Here is a 13,603-nt window from a genome sequence, read left to right on the forward strand (position 1 = left end):
ATGCTCTTTCTAGGAAGAGGAGATGCATGTTGAATATTGGGGAAGGAACATTTGTGGTTCGGGCCAAAAGGCCCAATGTTGAAGCTTTTGGAGCATCAGTAGCTGAAAGTGTCAACATTGGGCCTTTTGGACCGAACCTCAAATATTCCTTCCCCAACATTCAACATGTTTCCCCTTTTTCTAGGAGGAGCATTGACTGAGTGGATGGAGGCGCTACTCCCATAAACCCCTAAGATCTTAGTGTCAGCAGTTGGTGTAGCCTTCTCGCGAACACGATGAGCGGAAGGGGCAGGGGAAGAGGGAGGGGGAGGAGGAGGAGGGGGGACATTCTTAGCATGAAAGTTGGTCATTGGAAGAGAGCAAAAATAATAATAGAGAAAGCAAATGAAAGAGAGAAATAGGGATTTGATGAAATAAAAGACTTAGAGAAGGATTATATACATAGTGTAAAAGGTAGAGAAAAACATAACATTTGAATTTTATCACTTCCCACCAATAGTGTTGGTCCAAAAAGGTCTTTTATGGAATGACCATGCCTATTTTTACTAGTTTGGCATATCCCATGCTAGAGCACGGGTCCAACACACAAATTAAATTATTGTTCTAACTAAAGAGTAAACGATTCCACTATAACTTCTCATAAATGATTTTTTACATTCATTCTATAGAACTGAAAATGCCGCTTAAAACATATCCTCTACCATTAAAATTCAATTCAAGAAGCTGAGTACAGAAGAATATAATGACAAAAACTGAAAACAAAATATTATTTGTAGTTTGTATTCCCTTAACTCTGAACACAATTGATTTACACAATATTTAACAGTTCTGTCACCTTCTATAGCTACCCTTACAAATTGCCTCGAAAAAGTTGTAGAAATGAAATACATCACCCCTTGAAGTTGAATCACTAGAGACTTCAAGCAACATGATGATTATCATGTCACGCCCCTGCATCCACACAATAATGAAAAAAAATAGAGAATTTTTTTCTGTAAATTTCAATTTTATTATTAAAGCTTTTGAGAAAAAAAGGTCCCAACCTCATGTTTAGACTTTAGATTGGTGAAGGTTCTTAGTAATTTCCAATGTTGATGGCAGCCACACTAGCATTTTCAAGAGTTGCCTCTTTTAAGATAGGTTTCAGCCAACTGGACTCTCATAACATTCTGTAGCTCTTGAACAAGCATGTTACCATACCCAAAGAGCTTCTCAAGGGTAATTTTTGCTGGTCAAAACTTGGGGGTCCCACTCTAGAGTTGCAAAGTTTTTCCTCAATGGCTTCAATTCCAGTGCCGAAAACCCATTTCGTCACTTCATCATCATATATTCGTGCTCTCAGAGCACCGAAGAAATTTGTTACCACATCAAACTAATACACATCAGTAATCAACAAAAGAAATTTCATTTTGAATTCTCGAGTGTTTGTACCAATAGAATGTCCATGGAAGCAATATATGATATTTATGATAGCTTCCTCAGACACGTTGTCACTTCTAAAAATACACTCTCCAGCACCGGCCCAACATTTTATATTTTCATGTGGTGTTGGTTTTTCCATGTGGTGTATGCTTTGGATAGTCGTTTGTTGCCGAAGGATATCAACAAAGAAATAAGAAAAAAGATACAAAATAGCAAATGAAAAAATATAAAGCTAAAATTGCATAAACTTAGTGAAGATGGTATGATTGATGTGAGTGTAGAAAGCATAAATGTGAAACTTTAGGGAAGGGCAAATACAGATCTTCAAAAATTATGTGCACAGCTGGTACAAACCAAGTAATAGTTTCTTGTGCATGTATGCAAATTTTACTACCTATGCTCTCTAAATTTCTTAAACTTCTTAGCTAGATCAACTCAAACTTGGTACATCAATTTTCTTGTACCATTTAACCGCACTGTATGATAATTACACAATCTAGCATAACGAACTAATTTCTACAGTCTACTTACCCCTTTGAGTCCAGCCTCGTCATAATCATTTCTCTTGATCCTTCTACCCTGCTCCCTCTCTCCCCTGTTTACATGAGAAAGGGAATTAAGAGTGAAGATAATGAAAGTCGAATCCAAAAAGAGATAATCGGATGAGTCATTCAAAGATTCAACCATCATACCAATATACCATGCCTTAACAAAACAGAGGAAAAAAGAATAACATCATGATTAAGTTAAACATGGAAAATGGACTCTTTTAATGGAATGCCCCCCTTTGGTTCTTAGAGGCAGATCAATAATAATTTTAATAGACATAAGATCCACTTGGAAAAAATACGAACGCATAATTGTCTCCCGATTGATATAGCCGCCTCAACATTTTCAGCATTATATAAGGACCAACCAAAAAGAAAATCAAGAACCTATCTTAGTATCACTTATTGAGACTTTATCTAGAGGTTAAATACCGAATATGTTAAATATTGGAGAGCTCACAAAATAAATAGCACATTAGTTGCTGGTAAAACAAAAGAACGACCACCCTGATTTCTTTCCAAGAAAATATCAAAATGTACGCATGTAATGTAACAATAAATCACTTGAAGCCTAAAATTCAGATCACTTTTTAAAAGAATTTCGATTAAATAAATATTTGTTATGTCTAATATAATAAGCACGGAAAAACTATTCTAAAAAAAGGATATATATGATGGTACATGTGTGCACATAGAGAAATTTATAATAAAGAGAGGATAGTGGAGATGATAGATCGAGTAATTTAGAAGGTACTTGGACAACTCAAAAATGACATAGAAATATGACCATAACACAGTCTTCCAAAAAGATAAAAAATTTATTTGTTACAGAATGATACAGTAGACAAGAAAATCAGAAGCTAATTTACAATTGATCAATAAGTCAGTGTTGATTGTGTTAGATGATGAATAGTATTAGATTCAGAAATTGATCTATAAATGGGGTTGGTGTAGTGGAGATGATAGATCGAGTAATTTAGAAGGTATTTGGACAACTCAAAATGACATAGAAATATGACCATAACACAGTCTTCCAAAAAGATAAAAAATTTATTTGTTACAGAATGATACAGTAGACAAGAAAATCAGAAGCTAATTTACAATTGATCAATAAGTCAGTGTTGATTGTGTTAGATGATGAATAGTATTAGATTCAGAAATTGATCTGCAAATGGGGTTGGTGTATTATCTATGTTTTTAATAGTAACATGAAGGAGCAGAAGTAACCTGAGAGACAGTGGAGTATTCAAGTACAAATACCATATCCCAAGTGATAGTCCTAAGTGGAGCCACTACTTGAAGAAGCTAGATAAAGCTCTTCCCAGTTGGCAAAGTTGGTGTCTGGCATCTCTTTGATTTTTCTACAATTATTGATTCTAGTATTCGTCCTTCTCTTGCTCACTTTTATATAAGGGTAAATATTAGTCTGAGTTGAATCTAAATATTCCTTCAGCATCTGAAAATGAATGACACAATATATATTGAATAACTTGAAAATACAGAATCGACATATTTGAAGAACTTTATCAACATATTGAAACAATACTTTTAAAAAATTTAGAAGTTAGTGAATGAATTTTAATTTAAAGTAAAATGAGGCCTAACAGGGAAAGCTGATGTTTCATTGTAACGAACCTAAAAATGAACTCGTTAAACTAGAGCCTAACGCGTGTGCGTTTGAGTTCGATGTGAGGTTTGTTGGCGTTTGATGTTGTCCTGAGTCATGGTTAAGGGGTTTAGGGGTCAAACATCAAGGTACAACTCCCAATAGACCACCCTAGGGGTCCTTGAGGAGGACCCTAAGGCTAACCCCCAAGACCCCAAAGAAAGTTTGGAGTCACCAAAATGTGGTGACCTACGGATGGGGTTCACGCCCCGTAGGTCCATCAACGGTTCGTGGATGGCTTCCGTAGGTCGAACCTTGCTGAAGCCTTGAAGAACAACCCCCAGCCATGAAGCACAGATAGCCAGGACTGTCCGTGGACCCATCTACTATCCGTGGATTGGGTCTGTGAACCATGCATGTTCAATCTGTCTTGGGTTCGGCCAAAGCAAGGGTCATATGGTAAATTGTTTATCAATTGTTTTATGTGCTTGGACGGTTAATTTAGGGTTATTAAGGTATTTTAAGAGTATTAAAACATTTAATTAGTATTTTAGATTTCATTATTTACTTTTCCCCATATAAAAACCCTCTCTCCCAAAATATCTTCTCTCTAAGAACTCCATTGAAGAGCAAGAGGAGAAGAAGACCTAGGGCTTGAAGATGAAGGCTTTTGGGTAGATTTTCTTGAGATTCTTCAAATATAAGGTATGGTGATTCTTCATCTAAGGTTAGTTTTCACCCTAGAGTCAATTTCAAATAGGTTTTCAAGTTACACAAAACCGTGAGTTTTACTCAACCTCATGGGTTCTTGCATCAAACGTTTTCAAATGATAAACTATGATTATATTGATGTTTAATTGATGATTTAAGATGAAAATACTCTATGAACCCTTGGATTTTCTCTAAATTCCCTAAAATTGTGCCTTATGAAGTGGGTTTGTTGATTATGAATGAATGTTGATGGATTTATACCTAGATTGATTTAGATTGTTGACTTGTATCATCATCTATGACTAATTATGGTGAATTGTTGGTGAATTGAGGATTAGTGATCATAGCCTTGAAAGGGGAAGTTTGACCTAAGTACTTGTTGTAGTAAACTTGTGTTAGAGATGTTGATCCACTTGAACGGTAGAGGTGTTTAGTTATGATGTAGTTACTTGATATTTGTATAATTCTACATGTATTATTGATTTATCCTAAGATTCTAGGGTTATGTCACGCAAGAGGCAAATTGAGGGTTTAAATGTGATCCTCCTAGAACGATGAATTCTCAATGTAATGCCTTAGATTAGATCACCTAGACTCGAATTGGTTTAGGGTAATTCTTCTAAACATGAATTGACTTGATGATAATATTATGTGCATGTTGATGAATACTTTAAGCATAAAGTGCCAATCATGATGTGATTAATGTATTGATGAGTTGTCAGATCATGGTATTCCCTTATCAATAGTGCTATTGCTATATGTTGGGATGAGTTGATCCATCACCCTTGAAAGGAATATTGTGAAGGTCTGTGCATGTCAACAAGATTGGGTGTGAACTCATGATTTACTTGGAAGTTGAAGGTCACATGAATATTGAGTATTTTGTGGTATTGTTGAAAGTCAATTCTTCTGTTACCCTTACACTTAATTATGAATGAAGTGTCTAGGATGATAATGTTGTTGTTTATGTCATTGCAAGAACAATTACACACACACTCTATGCATAAACATGATTATGATGTATCAATGGTGTTAATTGAAAGTATAGTTCTCATATGCACCTTTACACATTATTATGCATGAAATGTACATAACCATGTTGATCTTATTGTGTTTATTGAAAGTCCATTCTCATGAGAACACATGATCTTGGTGTGATAGTTATTTTCACATACTAATGTTGTACAACATACTCTCCTGTTAATTATGGAGTTGATGTTTGGTCCTAGTTGTGTGCTTTTTTATTGATGTTTGATTCATGATTGTGAGGTGCTAGTCTTGAGTCGTTACCCCTGATGTGTTTAAAGTGCCTTTCGAGGACGAATGTTCTTAGGTGGGGGATAATGTAATGACTCTTAAAATGAAATAGTGAAACTAGAGCCTAACGCGTGTGCGTTTGAATTTGGTGTGAGGTTTGATGGTGTTTGATGTGGTCCCGACTCATGGTTGAGGAGTTTAGGGGTCAAAATTCAAGGTACGACTCCCCATGGACCACCCTAGGGGTCCTTGAGGAGGACCCCAAGGCTAACCCCCAAGATCACAAAAAAAGTTTGGAGTCACTAAAAAGTGGTGACCTACGGATGGGGATCACGACCCGTAGGTCCATCCACGGTTCGTGGATGGCTTCCGTAGGTCGAACCTTGCTGAAGCCTTGAAGACCAAGCCCCAGACATGAACCACAGACAGCCAGGACGGTCCGTGGACCCATCTACTGTCCATGGATTGGGTCCGTGAACCATGCCTGTGCAATCTGTCTTGGGTTCGGCCAAAGCAAGGGTCATATGGTAAATTGCTTATCAACTGTTTTACGTGCTTGGATGGTTAATTTAGGGTTATGAAGGTATTTTAAGAGTATTAAAACATTTAATTGGTATTTTAGATTTTATTATTTACTTTTCCCCAAATAAAAACCATCTCTCCCAAAATATCTTCTTTCTAAGAACTCCATTGAAGACCAAGAGGAGAAGAAGACCTAGGGTTGAAGATGAAGGCTTTTGGGTAGATTTTCGTGGGATTCTTCAAGTATAAGTTATGGTGATTCTTCATCTAAGGTTAGTTTTCACCCTATAGTCAATTTCGAATAGGTTTTCAAGTTACACAAAACCGTGAGTTTTACTCAACTTCATGGATTCTTGCATCAAACATTTTCAAATGATAAACTATGATTATATTGATGTTTAATTGATGATTTAAGATGAAAATACTCTATGAACCCATGATTTCTCTAAATTACTAAATTGTGCCTTCTGAAGTGGGTTTGTTGATTATGAATGAACTAGTGAAACTAAAGCCTAACGCGTGTGCGTTTGAGTTCGGTGTGAGGTTTGATGGTGTTTGATGTTGTCCCGACTCATGGTTGAGGAGTTTAGGGGTCAAAATTCAAGGTACGACTCCCCATGGACCACCCTAGGGGTCCGTGAGGAGGACCCTAAGGCTAGCCCCCAAGACCACAAAGAAAGTTTGGAGTCACTAAAAAGTGGTGACCTACGGATGGGGATCACGACCCGTAGGTCCATCCACGGTTTGTGGATGGCTTCCGTAGGTCGAACCTTGCTGAAGCCTTGAAGACCAAGCCCCAGCCATGAACCACAGACAGCCAGGGCGGTCCGTGGACCCATCTACTGTCCATGGATTGGGTCCGTGAACCATGCCTGTGCAATCTGTCTTGGGTTCGGCCAAAACAAGGGTCATATGGTAAATTGCTTATCAATTGTTTTACGTACTTGGACGGTTAATTTAGGGTTATGAAGGTATTTTAAGAGTATTAAAACATTTAATTGGTATTTTAGATTTTATTATTTACTTTTCCCCTAATAAAAACCATCTCTCCCAAAATATCTTCTTTCTAAGAACTCCATTGAAGACCAAGTATTCGTGGGTAGATATTCGTGGGATTTTGGGTAGATATTCGTGGGATTCTTCAAGTATAAGGTATGGTGATTATTCATCTAAGGTTAGTTTACACCCTATAGTCAATTTCGAATAGGTCTTCAAGTTACACAAAATCGTGAGTTTTACTCAACCTCATGGGTTCTTGCATCAAACATTTTCAAATGATAAACTATGATTATATTGATGTTTAATTGATGATTTAAGATGAAAATACTCTATGAACCCATGATTTCTCTAAATTCCTAAATTATGCCTTATGAAGTGGGTTTGTTGATTATGAATGAATGTTGACGGATTTATGCGTAGATTGATTTAGATTGTTGACTTGGCTCATCATCTATGACTAATTATGGTGAATTATTGGTGAATTGAGGATTTGTGATCATAGCTTCGAAAGGGGAAGTTTGACCTAAGTACTTGTTGTAGTAAACTTGTGTTAGAGATGTTGATCCACTTGAAAGGTGGAGGTGTTTAATTATGATGTAGTTACTTGATGGTAGTATAATTCTACATGTATACTTGATTAACCTAAGATTCTAGGGTTATGTCACGAAAGAGGCAAATTGAGGGTTTAAATGTGATCCTCCTAGAATGATGAATTCTCAATGTAATGCCTTAGATTAGATCACCTAGACTCGAATTGGTTTAGGGTAATGTTTCTAAACATGAATTGACTTGATCATGATATTAAGTGCAAGTTGATCAATACTTGAAGAATAAATTGCCAATCATGATGTGATTAATGTATTGATGAGTTGTCGGATCATGGTATTCTGTTATCTATTATGCTATTGCTATATGTTGGGATTAGTTGATACATAACCCTTGAAGGGCATATTGTGAAGGTTTGTGCATGTTGCCAAGATTGTGTGTCACATGAATATTATGTATATTGTGGTATTGTTGAAAGGCCATTCTTCCCTTACCCTTACACTTAATTATGAATGAAGTGTCTAGGATGATAATGTTGTTATAGATTGTGTCATTGCAAGAACAATTACACACATACACTCCATGCATAAACATGATTATGATGTATCAATGGTGTTAATTGAAAATATAGTTCTCATATTCACCTTTACACATTATTATGCATGAACTGTACATAACCATGTTGATCCTATTGTGTTGATTGAAAGTCCATTCTCATGTGAACACATGATATTGGTGTGATAGTTATTCTCACATACTAATGTTGATTCTAAGGTGAAAGGTGGTTCTCACTTAAATGAATCTATGAGCTATTTTAGGGAGTTGTGTTGAACGAAGGATAAAGTATTCCTTCACACATGTAAATACAATTCCATACTAATTATGTATAATTGGGAAATAATGCTTAGTACCGAGTGGATATGGACAATGAGGAAAACGCCCCTCTGATAATGCAATAGGTTGGGTCATCTATAGTAAACTCATGAGATGGAAGCTCCTCTGCTAATGCAACAGGTTGGGTTTCTAGTAGCAATCTCCCTATCCCATAACTACGTGCCAAACATAGGAGTTAGCTAGTGGATCCACTTAGAAGCTAAATATAATTAGTTCTACCTTCGGCAAGTAAGAACGCCTTCTTTCAGTGTGGGGTTATATGACACCGAATTCCATGTATCTCACATGATCTATGTTAGTTATCGCTAATATTCCCTAATAACAATAAGCTAATGAAAATGATAGGAAGTATACTATGACTTCTTAATGGGTTTACTTGGTAGAAATGGGGGTAAGGTTTTTCTCGAAAGATCTCACACTACTAAGAGATTCTACATCTTATATGTAGTTTCCAATCTTTTCTTCAGAGGTATATTAGCTCTCTGAATTAAGTCCTATAATGTGTCAACACAACCATAATGAACACAAAAAGATACTTATTTTGTGGCTTTTAGTAAATATAACTAATTCACAACCGTCCTTTATATCTTAATCCCTAGTCTTGATTTTCCCATCTGTAAGCATGTAACAGAAAAACGAATGAGTTTTTTTCTTTTATGTTTTCCATAGATATCTAGTACTCACTTTCTTGATGACTACACTTTATGGATTAATACCAATGCAATCATTATTTAAGTACATGAAGTGATTTCCAGTCTAGAGTAAATATGAATAAATATAGAAAATATATGTTCACCGAGGCGTGACCCTCAAGCGCATATCATTTTGGAACACTGAGACTGCAGTAATTTCATTGTTCCCTGGCACATATCTCCTTCTCTCACTCTCCTTGTCTATGTTTTTTAAAATACATGAAATATACAATGTTTCTCTTTTTCTATAGTTGCAGTGATTGACGTCCGAATGATTTTAAACATATCATATCCTACAACAAAGAATAAGAGAAAGGTTTTGAGTCTCACATTGCCCTGTTTTGCTCCATTTAAAAATGATCCATCCCTTCAGATTTGTTGTTCTTATGATAATAATCACTCCACACTAGAAAAATCATGTAAATATCAAATGTTTAAGTGAGGAATTACTAAAGTAAATAACGCAAAAAAAGTTTGAGAAAGTGGTCGTGGATATTCAATAACAGTGTAAACACTTTTAATATCTTGGAAGTTCAAACTCTAACAAATAAGTATTTTAAACTACTGAAAAGATAAAAGGAATATATAAACATTTTCATGTTCAACCATATACTTCCGACTGTATTAACGCTTATACTCAGCAACAGAAGCCAAAAAAATTCATTACTGACCCAGAATCTTCATAATTAACAGGAGAGTATGTTGTACAAAATTTGTAGGGAAAAGAAATGAAAAAGTGTTTTAGTTCGTTCAAACATACTATCGAACCCCAATTTTTAAATTAAGTTAACCAAGCAATATACAATTTAAAGGCAGAACACATAATTTGTAATGCATCTCATAAGATTGCACCTTAGTATCTCAATTCAAACATGAATATTGAATAAACATATCAGAAAAATTATAGAAAATTGCCGAGAAGAACAAATGGCAATTACAGACAATTAAAGTGCAATAACTAAAGAAATATTGCCTTAAAACCTCAAAAAAAACATAAATAGCTCATAATTTGAATGACAAATTTCTCATAATATCAGATAAAGAATGAGAACCATTAAAAAGAAAAATTGTATAATTTTATAGAGATAAATTATGTAAAACATTTATAAACTTAGAAATTAATGAAAGAAAACAATACTATGCAAATGAAGGGAAAAAATTAGTGAGCATTTACACGTGTTTGATGATGTGAGGTCAAAATACATATTTTTAATCATTATTTGCCTCACATATAGTATTTATATTTATCCTTTCTGAGCATAAATTTTATGAATTGTGCTAAATTGTGTATTTTATTTGTAGGATTATATTGATGAAAAAATGAAGAAGTTTGGAGCTAAAACGAATTAAAGATGGAAAGTTGAAAAAGGAAATCAAACAGACAGTTTAATGGATTAAAGTAAATAAAATAATATATTTTTATATATGGAAAAAGGCGGCTGCAATTGAGGAAATTCAAATTTGCTGCTTGCTGCTGCCACGTGGCAGTAAGTGAATGGTACAAAAATATATTGAGGCGGCAACACTGTTCACGCGGCGAAAAAAAAGGGTCTTTTCGGATTTTGATTTCCTAATTTGTTTGGACTCAATTATTTTATTTAGGGTTTCTATATCTATAAATAGGGCATGAAAAGTTATTCTTAGAGGAGGCCAAGAACCAAGATACAAGACAGAATATAAATTTTCTTCTAGCTTAGGAACTTTGGAAGAGCCGCCGTGGAGGCCGGAGAATTGTGGTTTATTCTTTCTTCTCCTTTATTATTTATTTGTATTCGTGATTAATAAAAGATAGTTTAGCTATTGTTCTTAACTTTTTATGATTAAATCAAGCATATTTATTTTAATAAATTTTGATTGTGTTTTTGCATGCATTGGTAATTCTTTTGTTTAAAAGTCTTTTTAACGAGTGCACGTGTTAGAACTCGCCTTGTTGCTACTTGCCGGACCAAGGAGGTAGTTAATAAGAAAAGAATTATCAACATAGATTTAGTGTGATACTATCTAATAGGCTAGTGTCGATTGGTGCGAGGTAATAACTAAGCCAAACATCGATTATGATGTCTAATATGAGGTAAAGGTAAGGGTTAGTAATTATACACACGTAGCCGGATCAAGGTGCGGGGTGAAATTCTTTAGATGCCGGATCAAGGATTTGGAGATACCTAACTTATCACTTTGCATGTAATACACTAGAAAAGGATTACTGTTATTAGGATTACCGCGTTATGAGCTTATGGGGAACACATTTCTAATTACTTTTAATAATCTAAATATAAATAAATACTTAGTTCAAAGTTATCTTTTTATTGTTTTTATTTTATTTCAATTTAAATCCCCCCATTTTTATATAACGACTATCGAGTTAAATATTTGCTATTGAGAATATTCTTCCATATTCTCAGTGGGATCGACCCCGACTCATAGTTGGGTAAATATATTGCATACGATCGTTTATATTTCTTTTCAAGAAGTATATTTGAACGTTATCAAATAATGGAGCCGCTGCCGAGGAGTATGGCTTAGAAATTGTCTTTAGTATTTATTTTGACTTGTAGTCCTTTTTTGTTTCTTAGGATTAGTTTTAAATTATTATTTTTATTATTATTATCATATTTATTTTACTCTTCTTGAGATGTCATCTGAAGAAATATGTAGTCATAAGTGTTCATGCAATTCTTGCCCTTCTAATTTTAAAGGTTCGTATAAGTTATGTTTTTTTTATCAACTAGATGAGTTGTATGGGGACATGGAAGATTTATTGATACTGTGCTATAAATTAATATTTAAGTGCATGATTGATGAAGATACCTATTATTGGAGTCTCGAGAAAGTAAATTTTCAGTTGAGTGAAAAGATTAAATCATATGACACCCAAAAAATTTAGTAATAATATGTGTGAGGAATAAAACATACTTATAAGTCAACTTGAAGAGCTAAAAGTTGAGGGCCAATTGCTTGATCATACTGTTATTGATATTGTCACTGTTGAGAATAGTGCATGAGAGTTATGTAATGAAGTAGATAATATTATTTTTAAAAACTCTAGTATGTGTAAATATGAGGATGTAAAAAATAATGCAATTCATAAGTTAGGGCGCATTGGACCTCATTCCAATCATTTTTCTACATTATGTTTAGATGATGAGAAATTAATCGAGCCATCTGAGCCTATAGAAGAGTGTTTGGAGGAGGAACAATGTATCTATATTCTTGAATTTATTGTTCCAAGATCGGAAAATTACATTCCTCACTTAGGATCCAAGAAGTGCATAATGCAATATCTATTGCTTGGGACCTTTATTTTTATACCACCACCTCTTGAGCGTAATAGAAAAATTGATTCAAAATTGGGGGTGCAATTCATATCTTCAAAGTGGAAGGAAAAAAAGTAAAATTGATGGTGTTGTGCTGCGACGTTAAATTAAGCGCTTATTGGGAGGCAACCCAATTAGTAGTGTAACTTCTTATTCATATCTTCAAAGTGGAAGGAAAAATAGTAAAATTGATGGTGTCGTGCCGCGACGTTAAATTAAGCGCTTATTGAGAGGCAACCCAATTAGTAGTGTACTTCTTATTTTATTTTATTTTATTATTAGTATCACTTTTTTTTCTTTTCTTGTTTTTACAGATTAGGGGAAGTCTGAGTACCCAAAAAATAAAAAATAAAAAATTAAAGGAAAGGAGCATGTTTGAGCTTAAGTGTGGGGTGACGACCCTTGATGCAAGGAGGAATAAAGAGAAACATGCTACTAGCTAGGCCAAAAGGCCTCAGGGAGTTTTCCTAACCCTTGTTTTAAATTTTATCTAATGCTTTGGGGACATTGCATCTTTTTAAGTGTGGGGTGGAGGAATAAAATTCCTAGTTTTTACTACTTTATTGAGTTTTTTTTATTAGGATGGGTTCCTTGGCTTTTGTTTTCGGTTCTTTTTCCTTGAGGATAGTCCCTTTGAACCGAGTGTCTTTTATTGTTTAGGAATAAATTTTATTTTTGTTTTAATCTTTATTTTTTTTGGAGAGAAACGAAAAGATCCTTTTGAGTTATGTGATACTTACTATTTGGGCCTAATTTTGAGAAGTACTTTCTTGTGAATGCTTGATAAAAAAAAAATTGCAGACTTTTTGACATCTAAGCTCATGGTTGTGACTTTGTATATAACTTATTTTATTTTGTAGTTTGTTATGATCTTGTCTCTCTTAGAAGTGGAATTGATCCATCTTGATTGATACTTGTGCCATGTGTGGTGAGATTTTGTTTATTCCATGTTTTGCATCTTAGTCTAGAACTTGCCCTGCATGTTATTGAAGCGAAATAAAAAGTGTTGCTTTGTTTAGGATATGATAATAGGCTTTCTTTGATTTGTCTGGTAAATTTTAGCCTTTTCAGATATTTTATCACTAGTTAGCC

General features: G+C 34.5%; 1 pseudogene; it reads right to left on the reverse strand.

Annotated features, from left to right (window-relative positions):
- Positions 1 to 1,075: 1,075 nt before the first annotated feature.
- On the reverse strand, positions 1,076 to 1,561 carry LOC102591094 (ribulose bisphosphate carboxylase/oxygenase activase 2, chloroplastic-like; annotated as a pseudogene).
- Between the last annotated feature and the right edge of the window lie 12,042 nt (positions 1,562 to 13,603).

The sequence above is a fragment of the Solanum tuberosum genome, unplaced genomic scaffold (assembly GCF_000226075.1).
Source record: "Solanum tuberosum cultivar DM 1-3 516 R44 unplaced genomic scaffold, SolTub_3.0 scf00052, whole genome shotgun sequence".
In the NCBI taxonomy this organism is placed as follows: domain Eukaryota; kingdom Viridiplantae; phylum Streptophyta; class Magnoliopsida; order Solanales; family Solanaceae; genus Solanum; species Solanum tuberosum.